A 19707-nucleotide genomic window follows, 5' to 3' on the forward strand; every position below is an offset into this window, starting at 1 on the left:
GCGGGAGTCGGGCCAGGGGAGGAGCGGCGGTGATCACCGCCGCTCTTCCCCGATCGTCGGGGAATCGAGTGTGGAGTTCCGCCCACTTGTGTAAACAAAGCGGGCGGATCTCCTAAGTGACAGGCAGGGTCAGATTGCAGGATTCAGCATAGCTGAACCTGCGATCTGTCCCTGTGTCACTCAGTCCCCTCCCCCCACACACGTTAGTAAGCACCAGGCATACATTAACCCCTTGATCACCAATAAAAATTAACCCCTTCCCTGCCAGTGTCATTTTTACAGTAACAGTGCATATTTATAGCTCTGATTACTGTAGTAATGTCACTGGTACCCCCAAAAGTGTCAAAAATGTCAGTCAAGGGTCCGATCTGTCCACCGCAATGTCGCAGTTCTGCATAAAATCACAGATCGCCGCCATTACTCGTTAAAAAAAAAAAAACAAGAAAAATGACAGAAATCTTTCCCTTAGTTAGTAAACGCAATAACTTTTGCGCAAACCAATCAAAATACGCTTATTGCGATTTTTTTTACCAAAAATATGTAGCAGAAAACAAATTGGCCTAAAATGATAAAAATTTTTGATTTTTACATTTTTTTGGGGGGGAATTTCATATAAAAAAATGTGAAAAATATTGTTATTTTTTCAAAATTGTCGCTCTTTTTTTGTTTATAGCGCAAAAATTAAAAATCACACAGGTGATCAAATACCGCCAAAAGAAAGCTCTGTTTGTGGGGAAAAAAGGACGTAAATTTTGTTTGGGTACGGCATTGCATGACCGCGCAATTGTCAGTTAAAGTCGCACAGTGCCGAATCACAAAATAGGCCCTGGTCAAGAAGGGGGTAAAATCTTCCGGGGCTTAAGTGGTTAAATATAATGCAGTGCCATATCGCAAAAAATGTCCTGATCATTAAGGGGGTAAATCCTTCCGGTCCAGCTATAAGGGCAAACTATGTACATGAGTGCGATATTTTTTACAAAATTGGAGTAGGTTTTTATAGAAGCTCTCAGGACCTCCATGAGTAGTCCGGGAGATCTTTTTCTGTGACTGCTGTTGGGGCCATTAATCAAAGTGCAGCCGCAGCAGAAAGCCAGCTGTGGGTTCCCAGTTCTCCGTGGAGTCATTGTTGTTTTACAGGTGGGGGCGGCTGTCTGTGTTGGGGGGGGGAGGGGGGGTAATTGCACTTTGGCACTGGTGGTTTTCCAATTATCTCCGTCAATTTTACAAGCAGCTTGTCAATCCCAGCAACCCATAGAGCTCCATTGTACAGTCATTGAAGTGTCACACATTCCTCACATTTGTCATTACATTAACTACACAAAAAAGTGTCAGTTTATAAGACCTGCGATGCACGCAGGAAACGCACAGTATGGTTCTACACGGCAACTTTTCGTTCTGCTTGCTGACTGTGTTGCAATCAAAAACATTCAGGACCCATTCACATCATATGAGCTGGGATGCATTGCCCAAAACATTCCCAACGCTTGGAAAATTGGGCCCTAGGGCTCCATTTACACCAATGCGTTTTTTTTCACTCTTTTTGCAGAAATCGCATTCGCACCAAAATGGTGCAGGACCTTTTTTGGTTCGCACTGGAATCGGTGTTCACACCTATGCAATCCAATTCCTGCACCATTTCACAATTCGCACTGCGATCTGTGAACCAATCTGAGGGTGTCATTAACTTTACATTGACACCCCCAGCGATTCGCAGATCTCAGTGTGAACCAACCACTGTGCGATTCTGGTGCAATGCGGGTACCGGCACTGAATCGCAGGGTTTCCCACATCGGGGAACCGGGACTTAGGCTCCATTCACACCAATGTGTTTTTTCACGCTTTTTGCAGAAATTGTATTCGCACCAAAATGGTGCAGGACCCTTTGTTTGGTTCGCACTGGTATCGGATCGCATGGGTGTTCAGTGGGGGCAGGTGTGTTAAATTTGGTGTTATCGCTCTCACTCTCTCATACTGTTCACTGGAAGTTCAACATAGCACCTCATGGCAAAGAACTCTCTGAGGATCTGAAAAAAAGAATTGTTTCTCTACATAAAGATGGCCTAGGCTATAAGAAGGTTGCCAAGACCCTGAAACTGATCTGCAGCATGGTGGCCAAGACCATACAGTGGTTTACCAGGACAGGTTCCCCTCAGAACAGGCCTCACCATGGTGGACCAAAGCAGTTGAGTGCATGTGCTCAGCGTCATATCCAGAGGTTGTCTTTGGGAAATTGACGTATGAGTGCTGCCAGCATTGCTGCAGAGGTTGAAGGGGTGGGGGGTCAGCCTGTCAGTGCTCAGACCATACGCCACACACTGCATCAAATTGGTCTGCATGGCTGTCATCCCAGAAGGAAGCCTCTTCTAAAGATGATGCACAAGAAAGCCTGCAAACAATTTGCTGAAGAGAAGCAGACTAAGGACATGGATTACTGGAACCATGTCCTGTGGTCTGATGAGACCAAGATAAACTTATTTGGTTCAGATGGTGTCAAGCGTGTGTCGCGGCAACCAGGTGAGGAATACAAAGACAAGTGTGTCTTGCCTACAGTCAAGCATGGTGGTGGGAGTGTCATAGTCTGAGGCTGCATGAATGCTGCCGGCACTGGGGAGCTACAGTTCATTGAGGGAACCATGAATGCCAACATGTACTGTGACATACTGAAGCAGAGCATGATCCCCTCCCTTCAGAGACTGGGCCGCAGGGCAGTATTCCAACATAACGACCCCCAAACACACCTCCAAGATGGCCACCACCTTGCTAAAGAAGCTGAGGGTAAAGGTGATGGACTGGTCAAGCATTTCTCCAGACCTAAACCCTATTGAGCATCTGTGGGGCATTCCAAACGGAATTTGGAGGAGCGCAATGTCTCTAACATCCACCAACTCTGTGATGTCGTCATGGAGGAGTGGAAGAGGACTCCAGTGGCAATCTGTGAAGCTCTGGTGAACTCCATGCCCAAGAGGGTTAAGGCATTGCTGGAAAATAATGGTGGACAATTAAAATATTGACACTTTGGGCCCAATTTGCACATTATGACTTAGGGGTGTACTCACTTTTGTTGCCACCACCCCGCCTGAAAAACTGACAGGCGGACCTGATTGGAAAGCCCATGTGAAAGGGGCCTAAGACATCACCATGCTTCCTCTTTAACCAGGGCCATCTTACTGAATGGGCACACTGGGCAGTTGCATGGGAGCCTCACTTGCCCAGTGACCCAGCCTCAGCCAAGCATTAGTCCCGATTCCCGTGTGCATCCCGCCGCCAAACTTAGAAGGTTGCAAGCTCCTGTCGGCCCTGCACAGCTGTCAGGCCACTTGGGCCGTGGAGGGGGAGCCCACAACTGCAGGAATGGCTGTCCTCCTCCACGGGAACAGGCACACACAGGACAGTGGAGTCTGACTCCCGTCCGTGTGTGTGTTCACCGGACCCAGCCGCCCAACTTGGAAGCTGTCATTAGCCTGGCACTGCTGTACCAATAAATATCGCCTTATCCATAATTTGCATTTTTATTCTCGTGGGTGATTGTGTAAACGGGGCCCCAGTGCACTGCATTGCCCGGGGCCCTTTAATGCGCTTAAGATGGCGCTGCCTTTAACTCTTATTTATTGGGTATTTTTGTGTAAAGTGAATAGCTTCAGTCGCTGTTTTCCGCAGGGCCGTCGCCAGACTCAGCATGAATCAGCTTATTAACACCGGCAGAATTCTTACTTGTTTGGGTTTTGATCTAACAGAGAGGCGACTTTGTTCCCCACTAATGCCAACCCCACGAGGCAGCAATGCAATCGATTTTCCAACGCGGCTTCTATCTCAGCTGCACAGCGCTCAATATAAAGCTGACAGACGTTTACATCGACTGACGCAGGTTCAGTACAATATATTCAGGGAAACATAATTACTTTTCTTTCCTCCTTTTGATTTTCTTTCACTTTTCTGTCTTCTTTCAAACTTTACTGATTTGGCAGCCATATATATATATATATATATATATCTATACACTGTAATGTCAAAAGTATTGGGACGCCTGCCTTTACACGCACATGAACTTTAATGGCATCCAAGTCCTGGTTCACATACATGCGATGACAGACATCACATGTGATTCGGAGTGCACTGCCCAAAAAAGGGTCCTGTGCGAGTTGTGTCCGAATGCGATGCCAATTCAGCCATACAATCTGTATTGCTGAATTTGCATTGCACTGACGTCAGCAGTGCGCTCCGAATCACATGCGATGTCTGTCATTGCACTAATGTGAACCGGGACTGACAGCAAAATAAATAAATATATTTAAATTGTATTTCATAACAACCCCACCCTCCTTCCCTCATCTGTGTCTATCTATGTCTGTCACATGTCCATACTTTATATAAACCTGGTAAATAAACCTGCGCCCCGAGTGGAATGCCAGACGCAGACAGTGAATCACATGGTGACTACATTAGCTCTGGAAGTCACTGGACCCAATTTGTCGCTTAGATAAAAAATAAATATTCCCTAGGATAGACCAGGAGGGGGGGGGGGGGGGCTCTACCCAGAGCGGAGGGTCACGTCCCCTCCCCTATGTGCCATGAAGAATTGCAGGCATGTAAAGAATTATGGAGAGCTGTCTATCAACAGGGGGGGAGAGGAAGCCGCCCTCTGTCAGAAACTCACAACTGAATTCCCCTGTCACATACCATCAAAATAAAATGCTGGATTTTATTTATTTGCCAAAACCACAGAATATTAATTATGTTTTATTATTGTGTATTAGTATGCATGCATTATTATTATTATAAAAATGCATTATTATTTATTTTTTTACATTTTATTAAAAATGCAATATTATTTAGTAAGCATTTTCTAAATTATGATTATTATTATTAATATTATTATTATAATTAGTAGTAGTAGTATTTGCATTTTGTTAAATTTGTGTTACTTTTTTTATTGCATTTTTATTAAAAATGCATTTTTATTTATTTGCATTTTGTAACTTTTTTAATATTTTATTAAAAATGCATTATCATTTATTTGCATTTTTAAATGTTGTTATTATTATTGTTATTATTAATATTAGTAGTAGTATTTGCATTTTATTAAATTGTTGTTACTTTGTTTTAATGCATTTTTATTAAAAATGCATTTTCTTTTGTATTTATAAACATTTTATTGTTTTTTTTATTTTATTGAAAATGCTATATATTTTTAATTGCATTTTCTGAATATTATTGTTATTAATATTATTGTTAATATTATTATTATTAGCAGTAGTAGTAGTAGTGGTAATATTTGCATTTTAATAATTTTTTGTTACTTTGTTTTAATGCATTTTTATTAAAAATGCATTATCATTTATTTGCATTTTTAAATGTTGTTATTATTATTGTTATTATTAATATTAGTAGTAGTATTTGCATTTTATTAAATTGTTGTTACTTTGTTTTAATGCATTTTTATTAAAAATGCATTTTCTTTTGTATTTATAAACATTTTATTTTTTTATTTTATTGAAAATGCTATATATTTTTAATTGCATTTTCTGAATATTATTATTATTAATATTATTGTTAATATTATTATTATTAGCAGTAGTAGTAGTAGTGGTAATATTTGCATTTTAATAATTTTTTGTTACTTTGTTTTAATGCATTTTTATTAAAAATGCATTGTTATTTATTTGCATTTTATAATTTTTTTTTTTTTTACATTTTTATTAAAAATGTATTATTATTTATTTGAGTTTTTTTTAAATGTTGGTATTATTATTAATATTGTTGTTATTATTTTTATAACAAATGCATTATTATTTATTTGCATTTTATTATATTTTTTTTTACATTTTATTTAAAATGCATTATTATTTATTTGCATTTTTAAATATTATTATTATTGTTACTATTCATATTAGTAGTAGTATTTGCATTTTCTTAAATTTTTGTTTCTTTGTTTTATTGCATTTTATTAAAAATGCATTATTATTTATTTGCATTTTACTTATTTATTTGCATTTTTTTTTTAAAATGTGTTATATTCATTATGAATTATTATTATAATGCAAAAATGCATTATTATTTAATTAATAATTTTATTTTTTTGCATCTTATTACATTTTTGTTACTTTGCATTTTATAAAAAAAAAAAAAAAAAATGCTTTTTTATTTATGTCTCAAACCAATGGAATGGTAATTTGTTAATTTGTTAGATTGGAAAAAAATATACGTTTTTATTTAACATTAGCTGTTTAGTTCCTGGCTGATGTTCTCAGTGTAGTTTTTTACTGGCTGAAAAATATTGTCCATTTAAATAAATTCACCAAAACCTCAGATTTAACAAGTTATTGCCATTTTTTTATTTTATTTAACAGTTTTTCATTAAAACAATATCTGGTTATCCTGCCTTGGGAGTGTTTATTTAGGCATTGTGACAACGCTTTGTTCTTGTCTTCTAATTGTGCTCCTGTGTTGTCACCCCGTCACACAGTCTTCCAAAGGAGACGTGCGTGCTTGAATGTAAGGCAGCCTATGCACTTCGCACATTACAATGTAGGAAGTTGGAAATTGGAATTTGGAAATTGTAGTGCGCTTTAGTGCAGGTGAATTACAGTGCGTAGCCCAGATGCAGTACAAAGGACCTGAAAGGTCACCGCTGTACTGGGTTGCTGTTAGAAATCAAGGGGCTCAGTACTGCCTACCTAGCAGGCCCCCCCCCCCTCTCCCCGCCCCGAATATATCAAGACAATATTTTCACTAAAAATACACTAAAATCATTATTAGGGAATAGAAACATAACAGAAAACCTGGGCGAATTAACCTCTTTACGCTCGCCCGCCGCAGATGTACAGCCGCTCCTGCGCAAACCACCTTAACTGTACGACGGTCGCAAGCAGGAGGTGAGCGCGCACCACCGGCGGCGCGCCGCCGCCCCCACCCGTCAGCGAGGAAGCCGATGTAGTGGGCAGGTGACTCCGATTGCCGTCTGACACCCGCGATCGCTCCCCGCTGAGAGAGAAGGACGGTCAGCTGTTGTAAACACAGCTGACCGTTCTTCTCTCTGGAATGATCACAGAGTGCCTGTGATCCTTCTATATAGGAACACATGTATCTATGGTCATTCCACAAGCCACGCCCCCGACAGTTAGAATCACTCCCCTAGGCTTACATTTAACCCCTTGATCACCCACAATGTTAACCCCTTCCCTGCCAGTGTCATTATTACAGTAACAATGCATATTTTTAGCACTGATTACTGTAGTAATGTCACTGGTCCTCCCAAAAGTGTCAAAAATGAAGGTCAGGGGTCCGATCCGTCCGCCACAATGTCACAGTCCCGCAAAAAATCACAGATCGCCGCCATTACTAGTAAAAAAAAAAAAAAATAAAAATGACATAAATCTTTCCCGTAGTTAGTAGATGCAATAACTTTTGCGCAAACCAATCAAAATTTGCTTATTGTGATTTTTTTTTTTTTTTACCAAAAATATGTAGCAGAATACAAATTGGCCTAAAATGTTAAAAAAAAATAGATTTTTACATTTTTTTTTTTTTGGGAATGTTATATAGCAGAAAGTGAAAAATATTGATTTTTTTTCAGAATTGTCGCTCTTTTTTTGTTTATAGTGCAAAAAATAAAAAAATCGCAGAGGTGATCAAATACCACCAAAAGAAAGCTCTATTTGTGGGGAAAAAGGACGTCAATTTTATTTGGGTACAGCGTCGCACAATCGTGCAATTTTCAGTTAAAGTCACGCAGTGCCAAGTTGAAAAAAGTAGCCCGGTCATTAAGAGGGCAAATCCTTCCGGTCTTAAAGTGGTTAATAGTTTTTTACATTTAAAAAAAATATATATTTATATATATTTTTTTAACCACTTAAGCCCCGGAAGATTTTACCCCCTTCCTGACCAGGGGGTATTTTGCGATTCGGCACTGCGTGACTTTAACGGACAATTGCGCGGTCGTGCGACGCTGTACCTAAACGAATTTGACGTCCTTTTTTTCCCACAAACAGAGCTTTCTTTTGGTGGTATTTGATCACCTGTGCGATTTTTTGATCACGCGCTATAAACAAAAAAAGAGCGTCAATTTTGCAAAAATAACAATATTTTTCACATTTTTTTATATGAAATTCCCCCCAAAAAAAAAGTAAAAATCAAAATTTTTTAAAATTTTCGGCCAATTTGTTTTATGCTACATATGTTTGGTAAAAAAAATCGCAAAAAGCGTATTTTGATTGGATTGCGCAAAAGTTATTGCGTTTACTAACAAAGGGAAAGATTTTTGTCATTTTTGTTGTTTTTTTTTTTTAACGGGTAATGGCGGCGATCTGCGATTTTTTTTGCGGTACTGCGACGTTGGGGCGGACAGATCGGACCCTTGACTGACATTTGTGACACTTTTGGGGGGTACCAGTGACATTTCTACAGTAATCAGTGCTATACATATGCACTGTTACTGTAAAAATACACTGGTTGTGAAGGGGTTAACTTTATTTGGAAGGGAGGGGCTGTGTGTATCCCTAGGGGCGTGCTTTCTACTGTGATTGGCTGTGGCTTGAGCTGTAAGGACACTGATCAACGGATCTACATACTAGATCCGTTTGATCAGTGTCTTTACAGCGAGGAGAATGACAGGCAGCTTGTTTACACAAGCTGCCTGACATTCTCCCTCTCCCCCGCCGATCGCCGAGTGACCGGCGGACATCGGGTCCGCTGGTCACACGCGCGGGGGGGGGTCCGTGACCACGCGGGAGCGGGAGCGCGCCTCTGGGGGCGCGCGCTCGCTCCCTAGACCCTCACAAGCTAGTGACGTAGCCCTACGTCACTTTGCCTGTGAGGGGCTGACTGCCGACGTAGATCGGCGTTAGGCAGTCGGCAAGTGGTTAAATGTTAAAAATGTTCACAATTACTTTATTTTACATTTTTTTTAAATTATTCAAATGTGTAAAGATTTTTTATTTTTTTTGCAATTTGTTATTTTTTTTTTACAGGACAGGGAAGCCTGCAGTGCTGAGGGAGGGGGATTGGCACAGTGAAAGGGGGGCACACAGGGAGGGGGGAGGGGCACAGTGAAAGGGGGGCACACAGGGAGGGGGGGGGCACAGTGAAAGGGGGCACACGAGGTGGGGGAGATCAGAAGCAGGCAGAACAGGGAGGGGATCGGTGTCGGAGAAGCAATTACAGGAATGATGCCCTGTGTCTGTGTCTCTCCCTGCAGCAGCTGAAAAGCTGACAGGAGGGGGAGAAACAGGCTTTCAGCTGCTGCAGAGAGCCGCACAGGGCTTCCTTCTGTAATTGCCCCTCCGTCCGACCAAACCGATTCCCCGTGCTGTTGAGTCCCCCCTGTGTGCCCAGGCCCCCTACAGGAGGACTGTTGGTTCCCCCCCCCCCCCCATCAGCGGTCTTGACCGCTGTCACTGTAGTAGCACCGACACTACAGTGATTTCCAGCCTCCTCAGCAGCCAATCAGGTATGAGATACTGTATGCATTCTTACATTGTACCTAGCTGGACCAATACAAATATGCAATACAGATCATTCCGCCATAGTTCAGCTCTGAAGAGGAGTGCCAGTCAGGGCCGGGACAAGGGGTGGGTAGGAGGGACGGCTGCCCCAGGCACTATGGTATCATGTGAGGTAGGGGGGGCACCACATGGAGGAGGGGATTTGTGCTGAGAGGGGGAATTTGGGGGCCGGAAGGGGATATGAATTGTTCTAAGAGGTTAAATTTGGGGAGGAGCGTGGTGATTTGAGGGGATTTGTGTCAGGAGGGGGGATGGGGAAAGATAATAGGTGCTAGGAGGAGGAACTTTCCGAGGTTTGTACTTGAAAAGGTAATATGGTGGGTGGGCGTGGGGGGGGGGGGGGGATTTGCGCTACTAGAGCAATTGTTTTTTTTTTTTTTTTAGGGAGGGGGGGGGGGGCAGTGGGATTTGTGCTATCTATCAGGTATGAATGGAGGTATTTGTGCTAAGAGGGGAAATTTGGGGGAGATGGGGGGGGGGGGGGCAAAGATTCATGCTGGGAAGGAGATTTCTGCAGGGGTGGATTAGCATTGGAGAGGGAATATACAGTATGCTTAGGAGGTGCGTGTGCAGATTAGTGATCAATTTTTTTTTTTTGGTGGGGGGGGGGGGTTTGCTGACACATAATGCTCATACATCTTGGCGGGGGGGGGGGGGGTGATGCAATTCGGCATGTTTGCCCTGGGCTTTAGATGACCTTGTCCCAACATTGGCACCAGTTCCCTTTACTTTTGGCCCTGCCACAGGCACTGCTATTGGTTTGAGACTTCCATTCCTGTGTCATCCTTGTGCCTTTGCAGGAACCCTATTTGTGCTCTGGGGGCTCTCCTGGGACCCGAAGTGCTTGCAGCACATCGCCATTCTCCCTTAGGCAACTAGCTCTGATTAAAGTAAAAAGAAAAAAAATCTCATATGCTGTATATATATATATATATATACACACAGTACATACATATAGATATAGATGTGACTGCACAGTATATAAAATAAGTAAAGTGTTGCATAAATGGTCAGCGTTATAAAGGTACCTGTAATATTATATACAGTATACAGCGTACATATATATATATATATATATATATATATATATGAGTACACCCCTCACATTTTTGTAATTATTTTATTATATCTTTGCATGTGACAACACTGAAGAAATGACACTTTGCTACAATGTAAAGTAGTGAGTGTACAGCTTGTATAACAGTGTAAATTTGTTGTCCCCTCAGAATAACTCAACAAGGTCTCAGGTGTGAACGGGGAGCAGGTGTGTTAAATTTGGTGTTATCGCTCTCACTCTCTCATATTGGTCACTGGAAGATCAACATGGCACCTCATGGCAAAGAACTCTCTGAGGATTTAAAAAAAAAAAAATGTTTTCTCTACATAAAGATGGCCTAGGCTATAAGAAGTTTGCCAAGACCCTGAAACTGAGCTGCAGCATGGTGGCCAAAACCATACAGTCGTTTAACAGGACAGGTTTTATTCAGAACAGGCTCCACCATGGTCGACCAAAGAAGTTGAGTGCATGTGCTCAGCGTCATATCCAGAGGTTGTCTTTGGGAAATAGACGTAGGAGTGCTGCCAGCATTGCTGCAGAAGTTGAAGAGGTGGGGGGTAAGCCTGTCAGTGCTCAGACCATACGCGTACACTGCATTAAATTGGTCTGCATGGCTGTCATCCCAGAAGGAAGCCTCTTCTAAAGATGATGCACAAGAAAGCCCACAAACAGTTTGCTGAAGATAAGCAGACTAAGGACATGGATTACTGGAACCATGTCCTGTGGTCTGATGAGACCAAGATAAAATTATTTGGTTCAGATGGAGTCAAGCATGTGTGGCGGCAACCAGGTGAGGAGTACAAAGACAGTCAAGCATGGTGGTGGGAGTGTCATGGTCTGGGGCTGCATGAGTGCTGCCGCCACTGGGGAGCTACAGTTCATTGCGGGAACCATGAATGCCAACATGTACTGTGACATACTGAAGCAGAGTATGATCCCCTCCCTTCAGAGACTGGGCCACAGGGCAGTATTCCAACATGATAACAACCCCAAACACTCCTCCAAAATGACCATTGCCTTGCTAAAGAAGCTGAGGGTAAAGGTGATGGACTGGCCAAGCATGTCTCCAGACCTAAAATCTGTTGAGCATCTGTGGGGCATCTTCAAGTGGAAGGTAGAGGAGCACAAGGTCTCTAACATCCACCAGCTCCGTGATGTCATCATGGAGGAGTGGAAGAGGACTCCAGGGGCAACCTGTGAAACTCTGGTGAACTCCATGCCCAAGAGAGTTCACATCTAGGGGTTTTTGGGGAGTTTTTCTGCTCTAGGATCAGCTCTCAAAATGTCCAAGACAAATCCTATTCATTTCAATGGCCCCTGTTCACATGTGAGCGTTTTGACGCTGTAAGCAAAATGCCCAACGCTCAAAAAAGTACATGAGCTTCTTTTTGGGCAGATTACAGGCATTTTCCATTGTTCTCTATTCAATCTAAAAACGCCTGCACAAAAAACGCCTGTAAAAACGCCTATAAATCGCGGTAAAAATCGCAGTAAAATTGCAGTAAAAAAACGCGCGAAAACGCTACGCTCAGGTGTGAATGTAGCCTTAAGGCAGTACTGGAAAATAATGGTGGCCCCACAAAATATTGGCATTTTGGGCCCAATTTGGACATTTTCACGTAGGGGTGTACTCACTTCTGTTGCCAGCAGTTTAGAAAATAAATGGCTGTATGTTGAGTTATTTTGAGGGGACAGCAAATTTACACTGTTACACAAGCTGTACACTCACTAATTTACATTGTAGCAAAGTGTCATTTCTTCAGTGTTGTCACATGAAAAGATTGAATTAAATATTTACAAAAATGTGAGGGGTGTACTCACTTTTGTGTGATACTGTGTGTGTGTGTGTGTGTATATATATATATATATATATATATATATATATATAAAAATTCAGTGTAGAGCAGCAATAATGTGAAACAGTCCAAGAAAGTCCCATAAAATGCACTGACCAATCCAATCTGCAAATGTGTGCTGAATGAATAGAGTATATATTAATTCCTCCATGAGTATATGCACAACTCACAGAGGAGTTAATATATATTCATTCAGCAGACATTTGCAGAATGGATTTGTCAGTGCATTTTATGGGACTTTTTTGGACTTTTTTGGTTATTCATAAGTGTTGTGGAATCACTTACACAGTGTTTGGCTGTGTGGTGTTTTTCACATAGAATATTTATTTACAATTATTTTTTCACATTTATTGTTGTTTTATTGTAATATCTTTTAGGGGGTTTGTTTGCGCTGATTGTCATCACCATAAATATATATCTACATACATATATATATATTTATTTATTATTTATTTCAGGTACTTATATAGCGCTGTCAATTTACGCAGCGCTTTTACATATACATTGTACATTCACATCATATATATACATATATATATATATATTTTTTTTTTATTTTATATATATATATATATACATATATATATATATTTTTTTTTTTTCTTTTTTATTTATATATATATATATAGATATATATATATATATATCTATATATATATATATATATATATATATATATATATATATATATAGCTATATAAATAAAAAAGAAAATATATATATATATATATATATATATATATATATGTATATATATATATATATATAAAAAAAATATATATATATATAAGTGTATATATATATATATATATATAGATATATATGTATATATTTATGTATATTTACATAAATATATATAAATGTATGTAAGTATATATATATATATATATATATATATATATAATATATATATAGCTATATATATATATATATATATATATATATATATATATATATATATATATATATATATACTTACATACATTTATATATATTTATGTAAATATACATAAATATATACATATATATCTATATATATATATATATACACTTATATATATATATATATATATATATATATATATATATAGCTATATATATTTATATTTACAGTATATTATATCTAAATGTGTAAGGGGGGGGGGAGCAGGGAAAAATAGTTTTTACTTCGGTCTGTTTTAAAAATCTGAGGTTGGAGTTCCCCTTTATGTGTTAATGTGCTTTCCATATTTGCTTTTATCTGTTTGTAGTAAAAACAAAGCAAAACAGAAGAAAAAAAAATAAATAAATAAAATAAACAAACACAAGAGCAGTTGTTACATTGTTGATGCTTCTCTGATACATTGTTATTTTTCAAAACTTCTCTGCAGGACCTTCTTACTCCTTTCTGTTCAGGCTGTTGATCCTCAATAAAGCATATTGAAAATGAGAAAAAAAAAAAGGCAGGGGATAAAATTGAGGCATGCTTTCATTCCAGAGCTGTGAGTGTTGGGAGGGAGGAGAGGGGAGTGATCCAGGAGAAGGCAGGGAGGGAGGGGGGGGACACAGAAGGAGTGACTCCATCCAGGGATTGTGTTCATACTGCTGAAGGCAGGCAGGCGGTTGGGACATACTGCTCTACTGCTGGGACTGTCACACTGGAGGAGTCTTTAAACTTTTTAACTCTGGATGAAATTTCTCCTTTTTTTTCCCTGGTTTCGGTGAAGGATTTGAGGCATTCTTGGATATGCAGCCTGTGCGGGTTCTAGCCTGCGTTAAAGTAGGTGAGCATTTGTGGAATGGAATTTTGAAGCGTCTGCATGTTGTACTCTGTGTTTTGTCTGTCTTATTACTGTATACAGCCAACTACTTACCAGCTGTCCCAGGGACGATCCCAGGGACTGCACATCCACCATTTGACATTTTCTAGGTCTTTTGTCCAAGCTGGACTATAACATATTTTTTTTTTGTGGTTTAAGCGTATTTTTATTAATTGAAATAGTGCTTTAAATGGTACGTAACCTATTGTCGCTTCTTCCTGGCCAGGGAAGAGCTTACAATCTAAACCTTGCTACCTCCATATGGAGGGACATATACAAGGCTGGTTGAGCCAATGGTACATTTTGGAGTTGTGGGGAGATGGGGTGGTTGTACGGAATCATGACAAAAAGCATGTCGTTTCCTTGCATGTTGTGTCCTTTTTATTTTATAGTTTTTGAGTGAAAGCTGATTAACCCAATGGAATTTTTTGGGGTTACAGAAATGGGGGACAGAAGTACGGAAACATAGGAAAAGCATAGTTTCCTTGCAGGTTTTTTTGGTTGAAAGTTGATCCCAATGGTACATTTTCGGGTTGTGGGGAGATGGTGTGGATGTATGAAAATAACATATCATATTCTTGCAGGTTGTGTTCCTCATTTATATATTTTTTTGGGTAAAAGTTGATAAATCCAATGGTACATTTTTGAGATGAGATGGGGTGGATGTACAGAAATATAAAAATAATGGTATAATTTTCCATGCAGGTTGTTTGTTTTTTTTTTTGTATTATTTAGGGGGTAAAAGCTATTACCCAATGGTACATTTTTGAGATGAGATGGGGTGGATGTACAGAAATATTTTTTTTAAAAAAAGGTATAATTACCTTGCAGGTTGTGTCCCCTTTTTTTGTATTATTTAGGGGGTAAAAGCTATTACCCAATGGTACATTTCGGGGTTGTAGGGAGATGGGGTGGATGTATGGAAACATGGAAAGAACATAATGTCCTTGTAGGTTATGTTGCTTTTTAATATATTTTTGGGGGAAAAGTTGATTAACCCAATGAACCATTTTTGAGCTTTGGAGCAGGGAGGTGGTGGATGTACAATGTAAAATTTTTGGGTAAAAGCTGATAAACCACTTGGTACATTTTTTGGTTGGGGAGAGATGAGGTGGATGTATGGAAAGTCGAAAAGAGCATATAACAAAAGGAACACAACCTGCAAGGATATATGCTCTTTTCGAGTTTCCATACATCCAACCTATCTCTCCCCAACCCAGGGTTTTGTCAGCTTTTACCCAAATATTTTACATAGTACATCCACCACCTCTCCCCCCCAACCTCAAAAATGGTTCATTTGGTTACTCAACTTTTAATCAAAAAAAGATATGCTTGCAGGTTGTGTTCCTTTTTTATATATTTTTTGGGAAAAAGTTGATAAACACAATTGTATATTTTGGGGTTGGGATGAGATGGGGGGGGGGGGGATGTACGGAAATATAAAAAAAAGGATATAATTTCCTTACAGGTTGTGTCCCCTTTCTTTGTATTATTTAGGGGTAAAAGCTATTAACCCAATGGAGCATTTTGTGGTTGATGTATGGAAACATGGAAAGAACATTTATCCTTGCAGGTTGTGTTCCTTTTAATATATTTTGGGGTAAAATCTGATAAACCCAATGGTACATTTGGGGGAGATGGGGTGGATGTACAGAAACGCATAAAGAGTATATCATTTCCCTGCAGATTGTGTCCTTTTTTTATTTATTTATATTTTTTTGGTGAAAGCTGATAACCCAGTGGTAAATTTTGGGGTCATATACATATGGAAATTTGGGAAAGGTATGATCCTTAACAGTAGTGTTCCAGGGGAAGACTGAACATAGGACACCAGCACAGTAAAGCAAGAGAGCAGCTTGCTAAAGCACTGTGTATATGAATGCTCATCTACTGACAATTGAAATGCAGAGTTTGAGTTATTAAACATTTTAGAGATGTATACATTACCCTCTAAGAGGGAAAGTATGGAGAGTGACCAGGTTAAGGTGACCAATTGCAGGCAGAAATGACCACCATATACTATCAATCTCTATATAATGTATAATTATGCAAGCCTACAAGACAAAGGTCTCTGCGTGTGGAGTTTTAACAAACCTTCTTCTGTGCCTGGGGAACCCCCAAACCCAGACAACTGTTTCCAATCTCATAATTGAATGCAATTTGGAGAAAATTAAGTAGATGTGCTGGGACCTTAGGTTTATCATTTCCAAGCTTTCTAAACAAAGGGCAAGTTTCTTTAGATGGGACAGACTTTTGACCACTGGGAGTTGTAAATGCCCAACTACAGTGGGAGTAGACAAGGTTTCAGACTTGGTGGTCCCTGGGAATAAATAAACTACATAGCTCCTGTGGTCAGTAAGAGGAGGAATAGCTCCCCATCATTGGGTTGGTGTCAGTGGGAGAAATAGTGTCCCTATGTTGGTGTCAGTGGAAGGGATGGTTTTCCATCCCTGTTGTTTGTGGAAGGGATGGCGTTCCGTCATTGGTGTCCATGGAAGGGATAGCGTTCCATCATTGGTGTCTGTGGAAGGCATGGCGTTCCATCATTGGTGTCTGTGGAAGGCATGGCGTTCCATCATTGGTGTCTGTGGAAGGCATGGCGTTCCATCATTGGTGTCTATGGAAGGCATGGTGTTCCATCACTGGTGTCTGTGGAAGGCATGGCGTTCCGTGATTGGTGTCTGTGGAAGGCGTGGCGTTCCTTCATTGGTGTCTGTGGAAGGCATGGCGTTCCGTCATTGGTGTCTGTGGAAGGCATGGCGTTCCATCATTGGTGTCTGTGGAAGGCATGGCGTTCCATCATTGGTGTCTGTGGAAGGCGTGGCGTTCCATCATTGGTGTCTGTGGAAGGCATGGCGTTCCATCATTGGTGTCTGTGAAAGGCATGGCGTTCCATCATTGGTGTCTGTGGAAGGGATGGCGTTCCATCATTGGTGTCTGTGGAAGGGATGGCGTTCCATCATTGGTGTCTGTGGAAGGGATGGCGTTCCATCATTGGTGTCTGTGGAAGGGATGGCGTTCCATCATTGGTGTCTGTGGAAGGGATGGCGTTCCATCATTGGTGCCAGTGGAAGGGATGGCGTTCCATCATTGGTGCCAATAGGAGCGATGGTGCCCCATCAGTGTCAGTGGGAGCAATAGTGCCCCAAGGACCAAATAAAGGCAACCAAAAGGCTGCATCCGCCGTGTGGGCCACAGTTTGGAGACCACTAATGTAGAGAGGATTAAGATGGTATTTTTGTTAAGGTACCTACATTGGAGGTAGGCTGCCATTCCACCCAAGGAGATCTCCATTGACCCCTAACTTGTAACTGAAGAAAATCAACTGTGACATCACATCAAAAATTTGCACATCAAGATACTTGTTTTTCCAAAATCAAATAAAAGGATTTGTCACCAAGCCAATGTTATTCTGGGGATAAACAACTCCCTCCTCCGAAGTTAAAAAAAAATATTCAAATTGTGTAATGGACTGGGAACTGCAATTGTTGTGGATCTAAGATAAATTTCGACTGGATTATTTTTTAATACATTGTCTGTTTTAAGCGGACAATTTATTGAAGGCACCTTAGTGGCCAATAGAGCCACTTGAGAACAACCGTTTTGGTAAATACTTTGTGGGGCTATTATGGGCCTGTTATAGTAGCTACAAAAGTGCTCCAACTCCCCATTCTAAGCCTATTCCATCTACCATGTGAAAGAAAAAAGATGTGTATACTTACCTATTCAGGAGTCGCTCCAGTCCGGTCACATTATCTCTCTAGCGATGGCTGCAGAGCTTGGGCGATGACGTCACCCATTGGCTTAATATGGGGCATTTGTTGTCACCTGTCCCTCCTCTACACTGAAGCCAGTGCTGGAACACGACCAGACCAGAGCAAGTTCAGAATAGGTAAGTATAGACATCCTTTCTTTTACAGGGTGGATAGAATAGGCTTAGAATGGGGATGGGCATTGATTTAAGCTTACGTTTTTGTTTTGACTGGAATTCTACTTTAAAATGTACTGTATAACTGAAAGCAAAACCTTTTCTTGTAGTTTTTAAAAAGAAGAGGGAAGCGCCTCTTGAGTGTGGTAAAAGCAAATTTATTTACAGAATAGTGTAGTAACTTACATATTGGTAAGCAGATAAGTGCTTGACGCTCCGAGGGCGGCTGCTGGAGATGGCATTCAAGTGTCCAGGCGTAGGCTTGAAGTCCGGGAACTGAAGGAGACCCGTTCTGGCTTTCCGGATATGCCTTGCAGCGATGGAGACTTGTGCGGCGGCCGACGGTCAGCGGTAGCATCTGACGTCACAAGGTGGTGTGGGCAGTCTGGGCTTCACTTGGACATACCATTCCACCCTGTATTGTTACTGTCATTTCCCTGCATTATCTATGAGCGCCATACTACCACTATATATTTTTTCTTTTAGTTTTGGGTAGAGTGAAGAAGGGTTAAGAACACCTGTCAGGCTTGTATTGCTGTCTGTGCCCCCATAAGGGAGATTCACCCTCTTTATTTGTCCTGTTTATCATTATCACCGAAAATGAAAGTAAAAGGAAATCCTAAATTGTGGGTTGGCACCAGAACAGTAATGGAGGAGAAATCTTCCAATGGGGATACTAGTTCTGGTGACAACCAGGGATTCCCTCACTTTGGGAGGATTTATCCTCCCTTCTTGTTTTGGCTATGGGATAGGAATTGAAAGGAAATCTCCACAATGGGACACATGACAAAAACATTATTGACAAGGGGTTATTCCCTTATTCCAGTGATGGTGAACCTTGGCACCCCAGATGTTTTGGAACTACATTTCCCATGATGCTCATGCACTCTGCAGTGTATTTGAGCATCGTGGGAAATATAGTTCTGAAACATCTGGGGTGCCAAGGTTTACCACCACTGCCTTATTGTTTTGGGTTTTGCTCGTGATGGTGTGATAGATTTTTACAGTGATCTTCTGAAGAGGGACAGTTGCCCCATGTAAGAATAAAACCTCTAGATGCTATTAAAATGTTCAATCTCATCAAGCAAATGGATTGCACTAAACACTCCCTGTAGACATTTTCATGTACTGTCCTAATCTAATGAGGAACAATTTCAGATTTCTGACTACACCAATCAACAGATCATCCAATGACTGTGCTTTGATTGGATCTTTGTGCACACACAGTGGCATCCTAGTCTGATGAGGAACAAATTAAAATTTCCAACTACACCAATCAACAGCTCATCTAATGATTGTGATTTGATCAGATCGTTGCGTGCAGTCAATTCCTAGTCTCATGAGGAACAAATTAAAATTTCCAGCTATGCCAATCAGCCATTCATCAAGTGATTGTATATATCATAGGTAAAAAGGCGCTGGTAATCTTAATATATCACGTGTTATAAAAATTAATAGGTGATTTAAAGTGTAATATATGTGATTAAAAATTGCTACAAATATATATATGATCTACTATTGGTGCAATTAGCAAAGAAAAGTGCATACCAGTGCAATTTCAATTCAG

General features: G+C 40.4%; 1 protein-coding gene across 2 annotated transcripts in view; it reads left to right on the top strand.

Annotated features, from left to right (window-relative positions):
• FRMD6 (FERM domain containing 6) overlaps window positions 1-19707 on the top strand; it is a 147645-nt gene that overhangs the window by 1658 nt on the left and 126280 nt on the right. Inside the window, exon 1 of one of the 2 annotated variants that reach the window (XM_082242665.1) lies at window positions 13994-14172. The exons of the other annotated variant lie outside the window; for it this stretch is intronic. The gene's annotated coding sequence lies outside the window, so the exon portion shown is untranslated. Of the gene's footprint in view, window positions 1-13993; window positions 14173-19707 lie in introns of those variants that run through there. 2 annotated transcript variants of the gene reach the window in all.

This window comes from Pelophylax lessonae, assembly GCF_965119305.1.
Source record: "Pelophylax lessonae genome assembly, chromosome: 13".
Classification (NCBI taxonomy): domain Eukaryota; kingdom Metazoa; phylum Chordata; class Amphibia; order Anura; family Ranidae; genus Pelophylax; species Pelophylax lessonae.